This window comes from Panthera pardus, unplaced genomic scaffold (genome assembly GCF_024362965.1).
Source record: "Panthera pardus isolate Hobbes unplaced genomic scaffold, ASM2436296v1 HiC_scaffold_10, whole genome shotgun sequence".
In the NCBI taxonomy this organism is placed as follows: Eukaryota; Metazoa; Chordata; class Mammalia; order Carnivora; family Felidae; genus Panthera; species Panthera pardus.
The window spans coordinates 7,813,097-7,831,359 of record NW_026526655.1 but is presented as its reverse complement, the minus strand read 5'-3'; the positions used below and the strand labels follow the sequence as shown (position 1 = coordinate 7,831,359).

General features: G+C 37.9%; 1 protein-coding gene and 1 non-coding gene across 7 annotated transcripts in view; both read left to right on the top strand.

Moving 5' to 3' along the window:
- Window positions 1-18,263, top strand: part of DIS3L2 (DIS3 like 3'-5' exoribonuclease 2) — a 345,141-nt gene that overhangs the window by 84,539 nt on the left and 242,339 nt on the right. The gene's annotated exons all lie outside the window — the stretch shown is intronic.
- LOC128772817 (small nucleolar RNA U3) lies at window positions 4,290-4,511 on the top strand. Its single transcript, XR_008416958.1, has one exon. It is a non-coding gene; the product is annotated as a small nucleolar RNA U3 (small nucleolar RNA).

The following is an 18,263-nucleotide window of genomic DNA, read 5'->3' as shown; positions in this document are numbered from 1 at the left end:
GGCAGAGAGAGAGAGGGACAGAGAGAATCCCAAGCAGGCTTCGAGCTGCCAGTGCAGAGCCCGGTGCAGGGCTTGAACTCACGAAACTGTGAGATCACGACCTGAGCTGAAACCAAGAATCAGATGCTTAACTGACTGAGCCACCCAGGTCCCCCCTCCATCAAGGTTTTGTTGAGTGCTTGCTGTGAGTCAGGCAACACGCTATACCTTAGGAACATGGTATGGAATAAGATAGGCAGGATCTGGTTCTAAACTTCATAACATAGAAAGTGACTTGAGTGCCTGTGTTTTCAGTTCTCCCAAAGGTGGTACTTAAATAGTGCCATTCTAGATTCAAAGTAGAGAAGCTTCTTCGTTACGCATAGTGGGTGCCTTAGTGTATAAGGGCTTGATTTTCTTGAGGAACCCAGGCTGAGACTGTCTGTCAAGTGGAGCGATACAGAGCGGCGAGTGCAGCCGTGGAGTCCTGGAGCACTGTGCGACACCCTGCTAGCCTGCCGAGTCTCAAAGAATGTTTTGGGAAATAAATTTCTGGAGGAGATGAAGTCTGAATGTAAAGTAAGTTTGAACTAGAGGCTTGATGGAAGGGAGAGCCTGGCCTGCTCTAAATCCTGAAAGTTGCTTATTACAGTAGGAATGGAGGCTGTGAGGGGAAGAGGGATGGCTGGAGATGAGTCCTTGTCAACCTTGTCAGAGGTTCCTGCTCATTGGGTGCGGAGACCAGTCGTAGAGGTGAGTACTCACATCTTGCTGTGTGAAGCCAAGACGAGCGTGGGTACTGTTGGAATCCTTGGTGCACAGTCACTTCTTTTTCTGTAACCATCGGAGTGAGGTCTCATTGTTTGTAATGTGCTACAGTGGAGTATCTTCAGTCTGTAAAGACCGTAGTCTCAGATCTTTTGGGATAAGACGTAGTTGGCTTTTGACATTGAGGAGCTTGGGCCTTGCAGCCCCTGGGTATATTGGCTCTGGGCCGTCTGCCTGTCCTCTGCAGTACGTACCTGGTGTTGGATGTGGTATTCCTTCCTGATCCTTGCAGCTCAAAGTGTGTTACGTACCAGCAGCATCGCAGAATCTCAGGCTGTACCCCAAGGCCCACTGAATAAGACTGTTTTTGTTTTTAGTTCTTTTTTAATTCAAGTATAATTAACATACAGTGATATGTTAGTTTCAGGTGTACAATATAATGACTCAAATATTCTGTATATTTCTCGGTGCTCATCCAGATAACTGTACTCTTAATCCCTTTATCCATTTCATCCATCCTCTCACCCACCTCCCTTGTGGCAGCCACCAGTGTGAATAGTATGTGTTTTAACAGGATCCCCAAGTGATTTGTATGAACTTTAAATTTTGAGAAGCACTGATGGTGGATAATTAAATAATTAACTTTTCTTTCTTTTAAAATAAAAACTACTAAAGCATTGTAGAGAAAGGAGGAAGGTGTATATGACATTACTGTATTATAGCTAGTCCTGGGGGAGAGTTGTGAGTGCAGTGTGACTTGTTGGGTCTTCAGAGATTTGTGGGAGTAATGATTTCCTTATTTTAGCAGAATTAGATCCTGACCACCTTCCCCCTGATCAAACACACACACACACACACACACACACACACACACTTCCTTTCTCCATTTGGCTAGCAAAGAAGGACTGAGAGATTATTCTTATAGGTGTATTTGGAAAAAAATTTACTAATTAGTTTATTGAAAAAAGATAGATTTCAATCTTTAAAAAAAATTTTTTTTAATGTTTATTTTTGAGAGAGAGAGTGCAAGCAGGGGAGGGGCAGAAAGAGAGAGAGAAACAGAATCTGCCACAGGCTCCAGGCTCTGAGCTGTCAGTACAGAGCCTGATGTGCCGCTTGAACTCATGGACTGTGAGATCATGACCTGAGCCGAAGTCGGGGACTTAGCCGACTAAGCCACCCAGGCGCCCTGATTTCAATCTTTATCATAAGTTGTTTTTATTCCAATCAATAAGTGTCATGTAATCCACCTCCTCTCCCATTTTTAGAAGATTTGTTTTAGGAGATGATTTTTATATTAAGTTCAAATAATCATGTCATTTCTATTAATCTCCAGTTTCAAATTTTTTTTTCCTGAGAAATTACCTCTTAGAATGTGTTTCATACATGTTTGTTATGACCTAGGTTTTCTATTTCTTTTTTCCTAACCCGCTGTTTGAGGCCTGCTTTTAGTAGTTTGCAACATGTTACAGTCTTTTTGCAAAAGTAAACTTAGAGTATGTTGGAAAGTTATTTCAGTTCTCAAAATTTTGTTTGAAACAGTCCACAGTATGAAAAACCTTCTAATAATGTGAGCATTATTCCTTTTCCTTTTCCTCTATGCTATTCTGTCATATGCTATTGCATCAGATGAGATTTTAAAGAAAAAGCATAATATAGCTGGAAGGGTAAAGAACTAGAAGAAGAAAATCTAAACAAAGGGAGTCTGAAACTGTTCAAATATCTATGTTTGGAGTTTATCAAAAGGATATATTGTTCTTTAATAAATAGGGTACCCACATTATAAAAATGATTTATTATTTATATTGGAATTATCTTTTCATTCTGACATTTACTTTGGTAAGAGAGGTTAGATTATGCTAAAAATGATTAGAGTAATGATTTTATTGAGATAAAATCCTCATTTTAATCATTTTATTTTTGTTTACTTTTAAAACCACTTTATTTATTTATTTATTTTTTTAATATGCAATTTATTGTCAAATTGGTTTCCATACAACACCCAGTGCTCATCCCAACAGGTGCCCTTCTCAATACCGATCACCCACCCCCCATCAACCCTCAGTTCTCAGTTTTTAAGAGTCTCTTATGTTTTGGCTCCCTCCCTCTCTAACCTCTTTTTTTTTTTTTTTTCCCTTCCCCTCCCCGATGGTCTTCTGTTAAGTTTCTCAGGATCCACATAAGAGTGAAAACCTATGGTATCTGTCTTTCTCTGTATGACTTTTCCTTTTCCCCTATGCTATTGGACTTATTTCACTTAGCGTGACATTCTCCAGTTCCATCCATGTTGCTACAAAAGGCCATATTTCATTCTTTCTCATTCCCACATAGTATTCCATTGTGTATATAAACCACAATTTCTTTATCCATTCATCAGTTGATGGACATTTAGGCTCTTTCCATAGTTTGGCTATTGTTGAGAGTGCTGCTATAGACATTGGGGTACAGGTGCCCCTGTGCATCAGCACTCCTGTATCCCTTGGGTAAATTCCTAGCAGTGCTACTGCTGGGTCATGGGGTAGATCTATTTTTAATTTTCTGAGGAACCTCCACACTGTTTTCTAGAGCGGCTACACCAGTTTGCATTCCCACCAACAGTGCAAGAGGGTTCCTGTTTCTCCACATCCTCGCCAGCATCTATAGTCTCCTGATTTGTTCATTTTAGCCACTCTGACTGGCATGAGGTGGTATCTGAATGTGGTTAAAACCACTTTAAAGAGTGCAATCTAGTGATTTAAAAATAGTCACAGTGTTGTATCACCACTGTCGAATTCCAGAACATTTTAATCATCCCCCAAAGAACCTTTATCCTCATTAAACATTCACTTCCCATCCCCTTCCCTCCCAGACCCTGGGAACCACTAGTCTTCTTTCTGTCTCCATAGATGACTCCGTTCTGGACAGTTCATATAAATGGAATCATACAGTATTTCTCTTTTGTGCTTGGGTTCTTTACTTAGCATGTCTTCAATATTCATCCATGTTAGAGCATTTATCAATTCTTTATTCCTTTTTATGTCTGAATAATATGCCACTGTACAAATGTGGCACATTTTATCTTTTCATCAGTTCATGGACATTTGGATTGCTTACACTTTTTGGCTATTATGAATAATGCTGCTATGAACATTCATGAACAAATTCTTGTGTGAATCCATGTTTCAGTTCTTTTGGTTGTATGCCTAAGAGTAGAATTATTGGGTCATCTGGGGACTCCATGTTTAGTAAAAATTGATTTTTGTAACGTATCACTAAAATATACTGTCCCTAAACTTTTTCGGTTCAAAAGGAATTAGTCTTGTGAATACATACACAATTTTGGCCCTGAAATGTCCTGTGTTCTTTGGTATTTCGTCCATTGTATGAGCAGTATATGATGTCTGTTGCTTCTGTTCCTTTTCACACGCAGGTCATTATTTTGGGCATTTCAAAATGGTACCCCTCAGTCATCTAGCCTGTGGATTGATGACCCTTTGCTTTATTGTTTTGTGAGTTATTTCCGGAGCATCAAAAGTTCCCTTTTATAAAATGTTGTATGTGGGAAGACTATGCTTTCAGTAGCAGTTCGGTCCTAGAGAAGTTTCTCTGAACGTGTCGAGCACCTGAAACCACGAGGATTAGGTGCAGCGCCCTCTCCTGAGCCTGCCGCTGGCTCTGGGTGTTGCTTCTGGAGCTGTTGCCATTGATTATCCTTTTTCTCCCCCTGATGACTGTTTTTCTCTTCCTTTGGGAGAGTGAGAGGGAAGAGTTGCCGTCTGAGTGGGAAAAAATGAAAAAAAAAAAAAAAAAGGTTGCAGGCAGTTACTGAGTTGTATATGCCCAGGTTGTTTTTGTTTGTTATTGAAGGAGGTTATTTATTATTGTTTTTGTTGTTGAGAAAGCATGTTGTTGAATTTCACATGGGCAGTACATTTACTTCATTACCTAAGTCCTATTGTCCTCTTAGCGTTTTGTGTCTTTGCTACCTGCTTTTCAAAATACCTTTATACAATGAATGTACAATAATCATATTATGTGTGTATGATTTAGTATTATGATTTTTTATTTACTATAAACATTATCTTCATTTATTACTAAGATTTCTGAACACAAATTAATGCACTCAGAAAGTGATTGAATAAATCATCACTTTTAAGTACTGCCTAATGTTTCATTGGGTGGATATTTTTTTATTTTTAATAGCTTTCCTATGTTATAGGGCATTTTAACTATTTATAATTTTTTTGTTATTTAAATAATGTTGTGGAGGGGCGTCTGGGTGGCTCAGTCGGTTGAACATCCAACTTCAGCTCAGGTCATGATCTCACTGTTTGTGAGTTTGAGCCTCATGTTGGGCTTTGTGCTGACGGCTCAGAGCCTGGAGCCTGGAACCTGCTTTGGATTCTGTATCTCCCACTGTCTCTGCCCCTCCCCTGCTCATACTCTGTGTCTCTCTCTCTCAAAAACAAATAAACATTAAAAAAATTTCTTTAAATAAAAAATAAATAACACTGTAGAGAACATCTTCAAATACATAACTTTTATTTCTTAGGGTTGTTTCCTTATTTTTTTTAAAATAGTAGTTCTGTGAACTACTGGGTCATACCCCTCCTAAATAATTAAGCCCAATCAATAAAAGACTTTGAATTATTTCTTTAGTTTTTACCTTTTGTTTTCCATCCATCCTCTGATATTGTTGATATTTCAAATGTTGGTTTGATCATCTTCAATGTTAGCTGTTTCTCCTACGTGTGTTATCTCTATGTTTGGCACTTTGCGTTGGACATGATTTCAGTTCTCTGGTGGATACAGAAGCATAAGGCTGAATCTGTACTCCAAAGTCAGGCACAGAGATGTATTTTTCTAAGTGTACAGATCCCTGTTTTGTGCATACTTTTCTATTCTTCTGTTTTATTCCTCTTTCTAAGGAAAAGAAAGTCTTTAAAAATTTTTAACATTTATTTATTACTTCTTAGAGACAGCATGAGCAGGGGAGGGGCAGAGAGAGAGAAAGGGAGACACAGAATTGGAAACAGGCTCCAGGCTTCGAGCTGTCAGCACAGAGCCTGAAGCAGGGCTCGAACTTGCAAACTGGTGAGATCATGACCTGAGCCGAAGTTGGACACTTAATCAACTGAGCCACCCAGGCACCTTATTCCTCTTTCTTTATAGCCAGACTTTTTTGGACCCACTGCCTCTTTCTTGATAGTGATCTAGATTCTTCAGTTTGGCTTCCAACCCACCATTCTACTAAAGTTGTTCTTTTCAGGGGTGCCTGGATGTCTCAGTTGGTTAAGCGTCTGACTCTTGATCTTGGCTCAGGTCATGATCTCACAGTTTGTGAGATTGAGTCCCGTGTCAGGCTCTGTGCTGACAGTGTGGAGCCTGTTTGGGATTCTCTCTCCCTCTCTCTCTGTCTGCCCCTCCCCTGCTTGCTCTCTCTTGCAAAATAAATAAACTAAAAAAAAAAAAAAATTAAACTTGTTCCTTTCATGGTCATCATTAATTTCCTATCCATTTTCATCAGTCATTTTCTTTTCATTTTCCTTGAGCTTCTACAGTGATTTAAGACCATTGATTTCCATCCACTTTGTGACCATGCCCCAGTTCTGTGGTCCAGTTCTGTTTCTCTCCGTGGTTTGTTCTTTCTTAGTGGATTTCTCTTTCCTCCACCTAGTTGTAGATCTTTCCCAATCTCCCGTCCTGAGCCATCTTTTCTTTTTTTATACACTTTCCCAAAGAGGCCTCTGTGCACATTCAGAGTTTAAACTGGCACTTCTCTTTGGGTGATTTCCACCTTCTGTTCATTTACCCAGCATTTTTTCATTGGCCACTTTGTGCCTGGGGCCCAGGGGAGTGAAGATGAACACAGTTTGACCGCCCAAGATCAGATCTGTAAACAGAGCCTCCATGTGCTACCTGATACATTCCTTACAGAGATTTGAAGACACATGCCAGAGCTCAGAGGAGGGTAGAAGACAGCTGTGCCTAAGGGAACTGATGTAAATTTCTTCAACTGGATGACATTTGAATTTCAGTTTGAGAGAAGAGTTTGTCAAATGAAGATTCAGGGGAGGGGAGAATATTTTAGGCAAAAGAACTATATATTATAAGCATGTCTCCTCCCAAGTTTAAGCTGGTGAGGGCAAAAGCTGTGTCTTATTTATGTTTATGTTCATGGCATCTAAGAAAGAACATGAACTTTTCAAGTCAGATTGGGGTCCACATTCTAGACACTTTATTTAGGGGCTCTGAGGTTTAGGAGACTTGTATGTAAATGGAAGGAAGTTTTTGGTCAGGATTAATGAGCTACAGTCACCCAAAAATATTGTCTGGAATAGGTGCTTTTAAAGTGTGAATTTCATTCTTTTGTTTTCCTGTCCTTGCTTTTAGTGGCCATAATTGACATGCAGTAGTTGGGGAATAAATCTTTGTTGAACCATTTTGTGGTTTCCAAACAACGTAAGAAAAATGATCTTTTGATGTGAACTCTTATGAGTAAAAAGCATGGGGTGAATTTACTAAACTTAGTAGTCTTTCAAAGCAAAAATTTATTTTCTTAAGGACTAACTTTAATTGGAAGAGAAAATACAGCGTCGGATCAAGTCAGGTTTGCTGGATGTTTGCACATGGGAGCTTGATATATCAAAGGCGGACAGTGTTGATTATAAATGTCTTATGTAATGTTTCTTGATTAATATTTACAGATTTCTTAAAATTTGTCTTCATTTCCTTTGGTTTTAAATAAGTATGGTTGTAGATTTCAATTGTTCCAGAATTGTCTGTTTTTTCCTAGAGGCCCCAGATGCTATAGCTCCCCTGTTTTTCAGTTAATATTAGCTTAGGCTAGAGCCTTTTAGCTCTTTGTTGCCAATTGCATTCGTATTCCTTTGTGTGACATAAAGGCCTTCCATGACCTGCCCTTTGCCCTCTGGGGCAACCTTCAGTGTAACCTTAGCCTGGGCGCCCCAGAAGGGAGGTCTTTGAATAGGCACCATACAGCTCCGTGTCTACATTTTCTTTTCACACACATTGTTTCCTTTGCTTCCAGTTCTCTGCTTGTATCTCTTTTTTCCTCCCTTACACAGGTCGTTGCCACTGGGAAGGCTTTCCTCTGTATCTCCACAATTGTTACTCGAGGTTGCTGTTTTGCTTAATTGAAAAACCTGCAGATGCTTCTCACCCATATTGTAGAGCCCTTTCTTATTATTTCTGTTCACATACGAGTGGTATTTGATGTTTTTTTTTCTGGGCATTATTTGTGTTGCTTCTTACCAGTGACTCCTGCTATATGATGCTAAAAATGGCAACTAGCATTTCTTGAGTACCTATTCTGTGACAGGCACTCTTTTCGGGCCTGTGCAAATACTGCGTATTGCCCGTGTGGATTACTTTGCAAGGTGGACTGAACTGTATTACTTCTTTTTCATTGTTCATGTACTCATTTCTAAATAGGCCAGAGAATATTTATTTAATTCGTGAGGGGGCAAAGTCTGACAACAGATGAAAAGTCAGTCCCTAAATCATAAAATTCTTGAATTTGGGTTTTTGTTTATACTTCCATCTTTCAACGTACTTCTATTAAGGCTGTATGGAACTTAGAAAATGTATTAGTGTCAGTTTTATGACTAAATTATTTAAAAATAGTTTAAAATATAGTTTTAATAATAAACTAAAGCAAAGAAAGTACTATGCCAGTTTTCTCTTAATTCATTGATGTGATGATTTATTCAGCAAATATTATTTTGGACATCTGTGGTACACCAGATAAGGGAATACTATATCCTGAATATAACAGACAGTGTGGTGCCCTCATTGAACATACAGAGAGTTTAGATCATCTGTTAGGCCTGAATGGATTCAGGAAGTCTTATTTTCAAAACCTGTTTTTGTTTCTTTGTTTAGAACCATAAGGAATATCTTAACATTTGGAAACTAACAAATGCAAAAGTCAGAGTGCTTTTTAACTTTTTCTAATTTGAAAGGAAAATTCTCTTCTTCTGGCAGAAAATAAGTCATCTCCTTAGCTAAGCTCCTTTGGAGAAAGATACTTGCGGTGTTATTTTTGTCTTAGAATTAATAAATTAAATGACTTTCCTAAACTCATTCATTTTACGGTTATTTGACACTTTTTTGATGTCCAAAATTGATTAAAGAATGAATCGCTGTTCATTTCATTTCCCATTCTTCCATTGTGCCTTTGAAGCTTTCCACTGATAGCTGTTAGTTCTTAGAAACAGCATTGGGGCAGAGCATTGCTCCCTTCCTCACTCCCTGTTCTCCAGGCCATCATCCTAAATCTCTAATGTGGGTCGAGACAGAGAATGCACACATGTGCCTATATGCATTGCAGGGAAGTTTTTTCAGGGACTTGGAAGGGGCCTGCAAATAGAGGGCCCAGGATTAGTAGAGGAAAAAAATCCAAGAAAGGTAAAATTCATATAAACATGTATATGGAAGACCATCTATAATATGGAAACTGCCCAAGTACATTTCATAAGTAACATGAACTCTTAACTAATTATTGAATTATAGTACATTTATTGTATGCATTTTGTATCCCACAGTAAAAGTGTTTGGTTGATGGTATGTACTTAAAAAAAGCAGAAAATCCATCCTCAGATCTTCTCAGCTTCTAATTGCATCAGCATGATCTGTTCCCATTCTATCTGCTAAAAAAAAAGTGAATCTTCTTTGGAAGGAGGGTGTATCTTCTAGAGCTCTTAGAGTTTGCATTGACATTATCTAGCATTTAATAAAAAATTATCATGTATGACAAATGATCAAAAACCTAGAGAAAAAAACCCAATAGAAACACGCAGGTAATTTAGATTTTGATGTAATAGGAAACTGATTCTAGAAGACTGAGCCAGAGCACCTGGATGGCTCAGTTAATGTGTCCAGTTCTTGATTTTGGCTCAGGTCACGATCTCACGGTTCATGAGTTTGAGCTTCACATTGGGCTCTGTGCTGACAGCATGGAAGATGCATGGAAGATGCTTGGTATTTCCCTCTCTCTCTGCTTCTCTCTCTCTCTCTCAAAAATAAATAAACTTAAAAAAAAAAAACAACTGAGCCAATATGTTCAAGAGAATAGATGACAAGATGGAGAATTTCACCAGAGAACTGTTACCTATAGAAAGATAATGGATAGGAATTTTAGAACTGAAAAATAATAGAGACTGATTTATTCAGTATATATGATTTGCTAAATTTAGATACCACAGAAGAGAGGATTAGTAGACTGGAAAATAGTTCAGTAAAACAGACTGAGGCATGGAGAAAATAGAAGAAAATACAGGAATGAGGATAAAACACGTATTACACACGAAGAAAACACCTTACATTTAATTTGAGCTAAAGAGAAAAGGAATGAGAGAATGAGACTCAAATAGTATTTTAAGAGATAACAGCCAAGAATTTCCCAAACTGTATAAAAGATGTCAGTCCACAGATTTGAGAAACTCAAGAAAGCTCAAACGGGATTAATGCACAACAGATCATATGTAGGCATACTCTAGTAAAACTTACAAAAACCAAAGAGAAAACTCTTGACAAGAGATAGGAAAAAAAGATTTCTTCAAAGGAACAACAGCTGACTTTTCAAATGAATCTGATGGAAGCCATGATAGAATGATATCTTTTAAAGTACAGAAAGAAGATAACTGCCGACCTAGGTATCTGTCTATACCCAGTGAAAGTATTTTTCAAAAGTTAAGGCCAAATTTAGATGTAATAGGCAAATTTCTTGAAATACACAGCAAAATGTTCAGAAGAAGAAATAGGAAATCTGAATAATTTTTTATCTAGTAAAGAAATTGATCTTTAATTTAGGTGTTTTGTTTTATTTTATTTATTTATTTTTATTTTTATTTTTATTTTTTTTAGCAAGGAAAACTCCAGGGTCAAATGGCTTTACAGGTGAATGCTTTCAGATATTTAAGAAAGTAAAATAGCACCAATCTTACAAAACTATTTAGAGAATAAAAAACTGTTTTATGAGGACTGCATATCCTAGCTATTAAATCTGACAAAGACAATGTGATATAAGAAAATTACAGGAACATTTCTCTCATGAACAGAGATGCAGTTATTCTAAATAAATGATAGGCAATTGAATCCATAGATATATAGAAACAATAATAATATTAGAGGGACACCTGGTTGGCTCAGTAGGTTAAGCATCCAATTCTTGATTTTGGCTCAGGTCATGGTCTCACAGTTTGTAAGATTGAGCCCTGTATCAGGCTGCATGCTGGCAGTTTGGAGCCTGCTTGGGATTCTCTCTCTCTCTCTCTCCCTCTCTCCCTCTCTCCCTCTCTCCCTCTCTCCCTCTCTCCCTCTCCTGCTTGCACTCTCTCTCACCCTCAGACTTAAGCAAAAAACTGTTAGAACCAATTGGGATTTATCCCAGGAATGCAACATTGACTTACTATTCAAAACTCTGTTAATGGGGAAGGTGATAGTCCAAGGATACAAAATTTCTAGCATGTAAGATAAGTTCTGGAGATTGGCTGTATAGCATAGTACCTGTAGCTAACAGTGCTCTATAGTATACTTTAAATTTGCTAAGAGGATTGATCTTGTGTTAAGTGTTCTTACCACACAAATAAAGTAAAATAAAGAAGGTGGGAGAAAACCTGGAGTATGTCTATGACCTTGATGGTAGTGGTCACGGTTTCATGGATATGTACTTATCCCCTAAATCATTGAGTTATATATGTTGAATATGTACAGCTTTTTACGTGTTAGTTGTATCTCAGTAAAGTGGTTAAAATGGTTAAAAACTCAATATAATGAACCACATTCACAGAATAAAGGAAAAAATTATATCATCACTTCAGTTTTTGCAGAAAAGTATTTGGTAAAATTCAGTACCCATTTCTGTTAAAAATTCTCAGCAGACTAGTAGGAGAAGAGAGAAACCTCCTTAATCTGATAAAGGCTTTTTACAAAAAAAAACAAAAACAAAAACAAAAACAAAACCCCTACAAAACATCACAATTAATGTTGAAATGGTGAAAGCTCTTCTTTCTATACTGAGAATAAAACAAAGACTCTGACTATCACCACTTCTATTCCACATTGTACCAGAGGTCATAGTCAATAATAAAGCATAGAAAGAAGGTGGAAAGATTGGGATAGGGAGACAGTGGGCTTTATTTATGTTCAGATTACTTGACTGGATACACGGAAAATCCCAAGGAAAGAGGTTGCTACATACAAAGTCAACCTCCAAAAATTATTTGAATTCTTAGAATCAGCAACAAACCAATGGTAATTTAAAAATGGTACCCTTTCTATTAGCATAGGGAAACAGGTACCTTAGGATAAGGATGGTGGAAGATGTTCAAGAAAGACTACATTAAAGACTACATTGATAGAAATTAAAGATGCCCTAACTAAATGTTCATGACCTGTAAGACTCAGGATGGTGAAAATGTTAAATCTTTAAATTGATCTATAGATTCAACACGGTCCCAGCAAGCATTTTCATATGTGGCAACTGGTTCTTAGTATAGATACTATTAACCAAGGTAATTCTGACGAACAAAGCTGGGGTTCTTATGCTACCCAACTAAATTGCAAAGGACTGACAATGCTGAGAATTGGTGAGGGTGGAGGAAGTGGAACTCTCGTACTCTACCCGTGGGAATGTCGGTCAGAGTAGCCACTTTAGAGAACTGTGTGGCATCGTCTGCTAAAGCTGCAGATGCCCTATGACCCAGAAGTGCCATTCCTAGGTATATGCTCAACAGAAATGGGTTCATTTGTGCACATGTTCAAGAATCTTTAAGGCAACATAATTTACATAGCCCAAACTAGAAGCCACCCAAATCTTCATCAGTAGTGGCATGGTTGAATCCATTGTGGTATGTGTGTAGTGTAGATTATATAACTGGAAGAATGGATGAGCTACAGTTATGTGCAACCATTTAGTATGAATCCCACAAATTTTGAACCAAAGAAGCTTAACACGAAAGAATTTTTATGGTATTATTCTTATAAACATATACAATTTGTTTTAAAGGTTTTGTTAGGATGTTTGTCTTTGTAGGCAGAATTCTAAGAGGGCTCTCAAGAGCCCTCCTCTGATAATACACACCACGTATGATCCTCTCTCCTTGGGTATGCATGGGGCCTGTGAATATGACGGGATATCACTCCAATGAGTAAGTTACATTATTTGGCAGAGGTAAAGGGATTTCTGCAGATGTTATTAAAGTCTCTGAACAATTGACTTTGAGTTAACCAAAAGGGAAATTATCCTTATAGGCCTGACCTCGTCAGGTGAGCCATGTAAAAGAAGATCTGGAGGTCAGAGATACTCTCCTGCTGGCCTTAAAGAAGCAAGCTGCCATGAGTTCTACAGTTGCACGTAAATGAATTTTGCCAACAATGAAGGACTCAAGCTTATAAGAGCACTTTGATCCGTAAACCATAGATTTTGGCAGCAGCCCCAGGCAACACCTTGATGGCAGCCTTGTGTGGTCCTTTAGCACTGGGCCCAGGTAGACCATGCCTCTGGATACCTGACCCCCAGAAACTTGTATCGGTTTTAGGCTGCTAACTTTGTGGTAAGGTTTCAGGCAGCATACACTGAAACATTATTCATCTTTGTGCTAGTTACATGGGTGTCTGTGTTTACTGTATAAAATTTTATCATATGTATACATTTATGATTTAGGTACTTTTCTGTATATGTGTAAAAATGTGTTCAATAAAAGTGTTCATTTTAAAACAAAAAAAATTTAATAGTTTTCTCTGCATTGTCTTTGGTACACAAATGTAATCAAGTAATTATGTTTTAATTGTACTGGTCCAATTGAACACAAGAAGATTTGGTCATGAAATTAACTTAAATATTCCTTTCCGTTAACGAACTCACCTTCTGTCCTTCCTCTCTTATATTTTATTTTATTTTATTTTATTATTTTTTTAAATGTATGAAATTTATTGTCAAATTGGTTTCCATACAACACCCAGTGCTCATCCCAAAACATGCCCTCTTCAATACCCATCACCCACCCTCCCCTCCCTCCCACCCCCCATCAGTCCTCAGTTTGTTCTCATTTTTTAAGAGTCTCTTATGCTTTGGCTCTCTCCCACTCTAACCTCTCTCTCTTTTTTTTTTCCCTTCCCCTCCCCCATGGGTTCCTGTTAAGTTTCTCAGGATCCAAATAAGAGTGAAAACATATGGTATCTGTCTTTCTCTGTATGGCTTATTTCACTTAGCATCACACTCTCCAGTTCCGTCCACGTTGCTACAAAGGGCCATATTTCATTCTTTCTCATTGCCACATAGTACTCCATTGTGTATATAAACCACAATTTCTTTATCCATTCATCAGTTGATGGACATTTAGGCTCTTTCCATAATTTGGCTATTGTTGAGAGTGCTGCTGTAAACATTGGGGTACAAGTGCCCCTATGCATCAGCACTCCTGGATCCCTTGGGTAAATTCCTAGCACTGCTACTGCTGGGTCATAGGGTAGGTCTATTTTTAATTTTTTGAGGAACCTCCACACTGTTTTCCAGAGTGGCTGCACCAGTTTGCATTCCCACCAACAGCGTCCTTCCTCTCTTATTGCTGTCACTTATATTTACACTTTTTCCCCAGTCATTTCTGAGTGCGACATGCTTAAAGCTGGAGATGTAATGTTTTTACAGTCTAATTTCCTATTTTTCCCCCATGTTTTGAAATTCGAGGTATATGAAATAATGGACATGTAGCATTATATCAGTCTCAGGTGTACAACATGATTTGCTATTGTATGTATTGTGAAATCATTGTTGCAAAAACTCTAGCTAACATCCATCACCTTACGTAGTCACGCACAACATTTTTTTCTTCTAAAGAGGACTTAAAATTTATTTCTAGTAACTTTTGAATATGCAATACAGTATTATTAACTATCGTCACCATGCTGTATGTTATATCCCCATGACTTACTTATTTTATTACTGGAGGTTTGTACATTTGACCCTTCACCCATTTTGCTCACCCCCAACCTTCACCTCTAACAGCCACCAATCTGGTCTCTATGAGCTCGATGTGTGTGTGTGTGTGTGTGTGTGCGTGCGTGCGTGCGTGCGTGCGTGTGTGTGTGTGTGTGTGTGTGTTTAAATTCCACATACAGTGGCACCTGGGTGGCCCAGTCGGTTAGGCATCTGACTCTTGATTTCGGCTCAGGTCATGATCTTATGGTTCGTGGGATCGAGCCCCGTGTTGGGCTCTGCACTTACAGTGTGGAGCCTGCTTGGGATTCTTTCTCTGTCTCTCTCTCTCCTTCTGCATCTTCCACTGCTTGCGTGCACACTGTCTCTCTCACTGTCTCTCAAAATAAATAAATGTTAAAAAAAAATAAATTCCACATATAAGTAAGATCATATGGTCTTTGTCTTTTTCTGCCTGACTTTTTTTACTTAACAATCCTCTTAGGGTCCAATTATGTTGTTGTAAATAGTAAGATTTCCTTCTTTTTTATTTATTTTTTTAACATTTATTCATTTTTGAGAGATAGAGATAGAGCGCAAGCAGCGGTGGGGCAGAGAGAGAGGGAGACACAGAATCCAGAGCAGGCTCCAGGCTCTGAGCTGTCAGCACAGAGCCCCATGTGGGGCTCAAAGTCACAAACTGTGAGATCATGACCTGAGGCGAAGTTGGACCCTTAACAGCCTGAGCCACCCAGGCACTCCTCCTTCTTTTTTATGGTTGGCTAGTATTCCATTGTATGTGTCTGATCTTTATTCATTCATTCACCCATGTTCACTTAGGTTGTTCTGATGGCCTTGGCTGTTATAACGATGGCCTTGGCTGTTATAAATAATGCTGCAGTGAACATGGGAATGCATATATCTTATCAAATTTATGCTTTTGTCTTTGGATAAATACCAAGAAGTGGAATTGTGGGATCATATGGTAGTTCTATTTTTAATTTCCACAGTGGCTGCACCGGTTTGTATTCCTAATAACAGTGCACAAAGGTTCCCTTTTCTCCACATCCTCACCAACACTTATTATTTCTTGTCTTTTTTATAATAACTATTCTAACAGGTTTCAGGTGATTATCTCATTATGGTTTTGATTTACATTTCCCTGATGATTAATGATGTTGAGTATCTTTTGTTATGTGTCAGTTGGCCATCTGTATGTCTTCCTTGAAAAAATGTCTATTTAGATCCTCTGCCTGTTTTTTAATTGGATTGTTTGGTGTTTTTTTGTTGTTGTTATTGCTATTGAGTTATATGAATTATTCATATATTTTGAATATTAATCCCTTCTCAGGTGTATGATTTGCGTATATTTTCTCCCATTCAATAGGTTGCCTTTTCATTTTGTTGGCAATCTCCTTTCCCATGCAGAAGCTTTTTTAGTTTGGTGTAGTCCCACTTTATTTTTGCTTTTGTTGTTTTAGGTTTTGGAGTCATACCCAAAAAATCATCGCAATGACTTATGCCAAGGAGCTTACCACCTATGTTTTCTTCTAGGAGTTTTATGGTTTGAGGCCTTATATTCAAGTCTTTAATCCATTTTGAGTTAATTTTTGTGTATGGTGTAAGAGAGTAGTCTAGTTTCATTCTTTTGCATGTGGCTGTTCAGTTTTCCCAGCATCATTAATTGAAGAAACCGTCCTTTTCCCCATGTATATTCTTGGCTTCTTTGTCATAAATTAATTGACTGCATATATGTGAGTTTATTTCCAGGCTGTATGATCTGTTCCATTGATCTGTGTGTCTGTTGTTTTTTTTTAATTGATGTACAGTTGCTATATTATTTTCAGATGGACAAGATAGTGATTTGACAATTATATACAGTATGAAATGGTCACCATAATAAGTGTAGTTACCATCTGCCACCACTCAGTTATTACAATATTTTTGACTGTACATCCCAGTCTGTACTTTTTATCTGTGTGACTTATTTTATAACTGGAAGTTTGTACCTCTAAATCCCCTTCACCTGTTTCACCTATATATGCCTCTGCCCACCTCTCTTCTGGCAACCACTAGTTTGTTCTCTGTATTTATGAATCTGTTTCTCTTTTTGTTGTTTGTTTGTTCATTTCTTTTGTTTTTTGGATTCCACATATAAGTGAAGTCGTATGGTATTTGTCTTTCTCTGACTTACTTCACTTGGCATAATAGACTTTAGGTCTATCCGTGTTGTTGCGAGTGGCAAGACTCCATTTATGTGTCTGTTTTTATGTCAATACCGTACTGCTTTGATGACTATTGTTTCAAAATCAGGGAGCATGATGCCTCCAGCTTTGTTCTTTCTCAAGATTGCTTTGGCTGTGTAGGGTTTTTCTAGTTCCATTCACATTTTAGGATTGGTAGTTCTATTTCTGTGAAAATAGACCTTTTGGAATCCAGAGGGTATAAGTGCATGTTGTTGAGTTGTTACGTTGTGGATGAAGTTTGGGTTGGGATGAAGGGTATTGAGAGTGGGTGACTTTCTCTGGCTCTGATTAGAGTTACAGGATGATATTGAGGTAGTAGGAGGTGCAGGGGAGAAATTAATTTAATTACAAATGTCTACTGCACCTGTCTTTATGCTGTGCCCTGGGATGTCCTTGTCACACATCTTCTTTGATTTGAGTATCTATTTCCCAGAAAAGGCTTCCTCCTGTTTCAGATTTTCTAAGGCTTACTGTGGTGTACAGCCTTCCTCTTCCCTGAGTTGATATGAAGTTAGATAATGTTCTTACCTTTCCTGCGTGTGGAAACAGGGCCTGGACTCCATCTGTGTATTATGGGTGAATGGATGTAAAGCCAGTTTGAAATCAATCACCGATCACAAATATTCTTTGGGGTAAAGTATCCCCAAATTGAAATACGGACTAAATGGTTCAAGAAAGCATTTGCAAAATTAAATGTAATAGTTACGGCAGGTAAATGCGTGTAAATGTGTTTGATCCATAAAACATTTTCATTCGTGCCTGTTTTTTGATTTAGGTTTATAGCTTAAGACTTTTTCTGTTTTACTTCTGTGATCCTGAGTTCATAGTATTGTATTTTGGAAAAGTTAGAAATATTAAATAGTGCTTCTAGGGTAAAGCATCTGTCAGTATTTCCATTATAAAATACAATTTTAAAGGGTTTAGAAGTCAGCTGTAAAAATTTGTTCTTGGCTGATACTTTGTATACAAAAATTTCTGCCCAGGATCATTTTCAGAAGAATTTTTTAGTGGCATAAACTGTGAGGTTATATGGCTGAACTAGCTTACATTGAACTCATTTTTTATGCTTCTATCAAGGTAGGGGAAAGATGACAGCTTTTAAAATGATTCAAATAAAACAATATGAAAATTGTATTTCTCCAGCCTTGTGCTCCTAGAAAATTATTGGTTAAAAAAAAAAATGGTACTCTACCATCAGAAGACTCACCACTGGCTTAAGTATCAAAAATAATACCACCAAACCCAGCATAAGCCTGAAATTTAAATGACTTCAGAATAACTCTCTGTGTGTGTGTGTGTGTGTGTGTGTGTGTGTGTGTGTGTGTGTGTGTGTGGTTTCAAGTCTTCTTTTA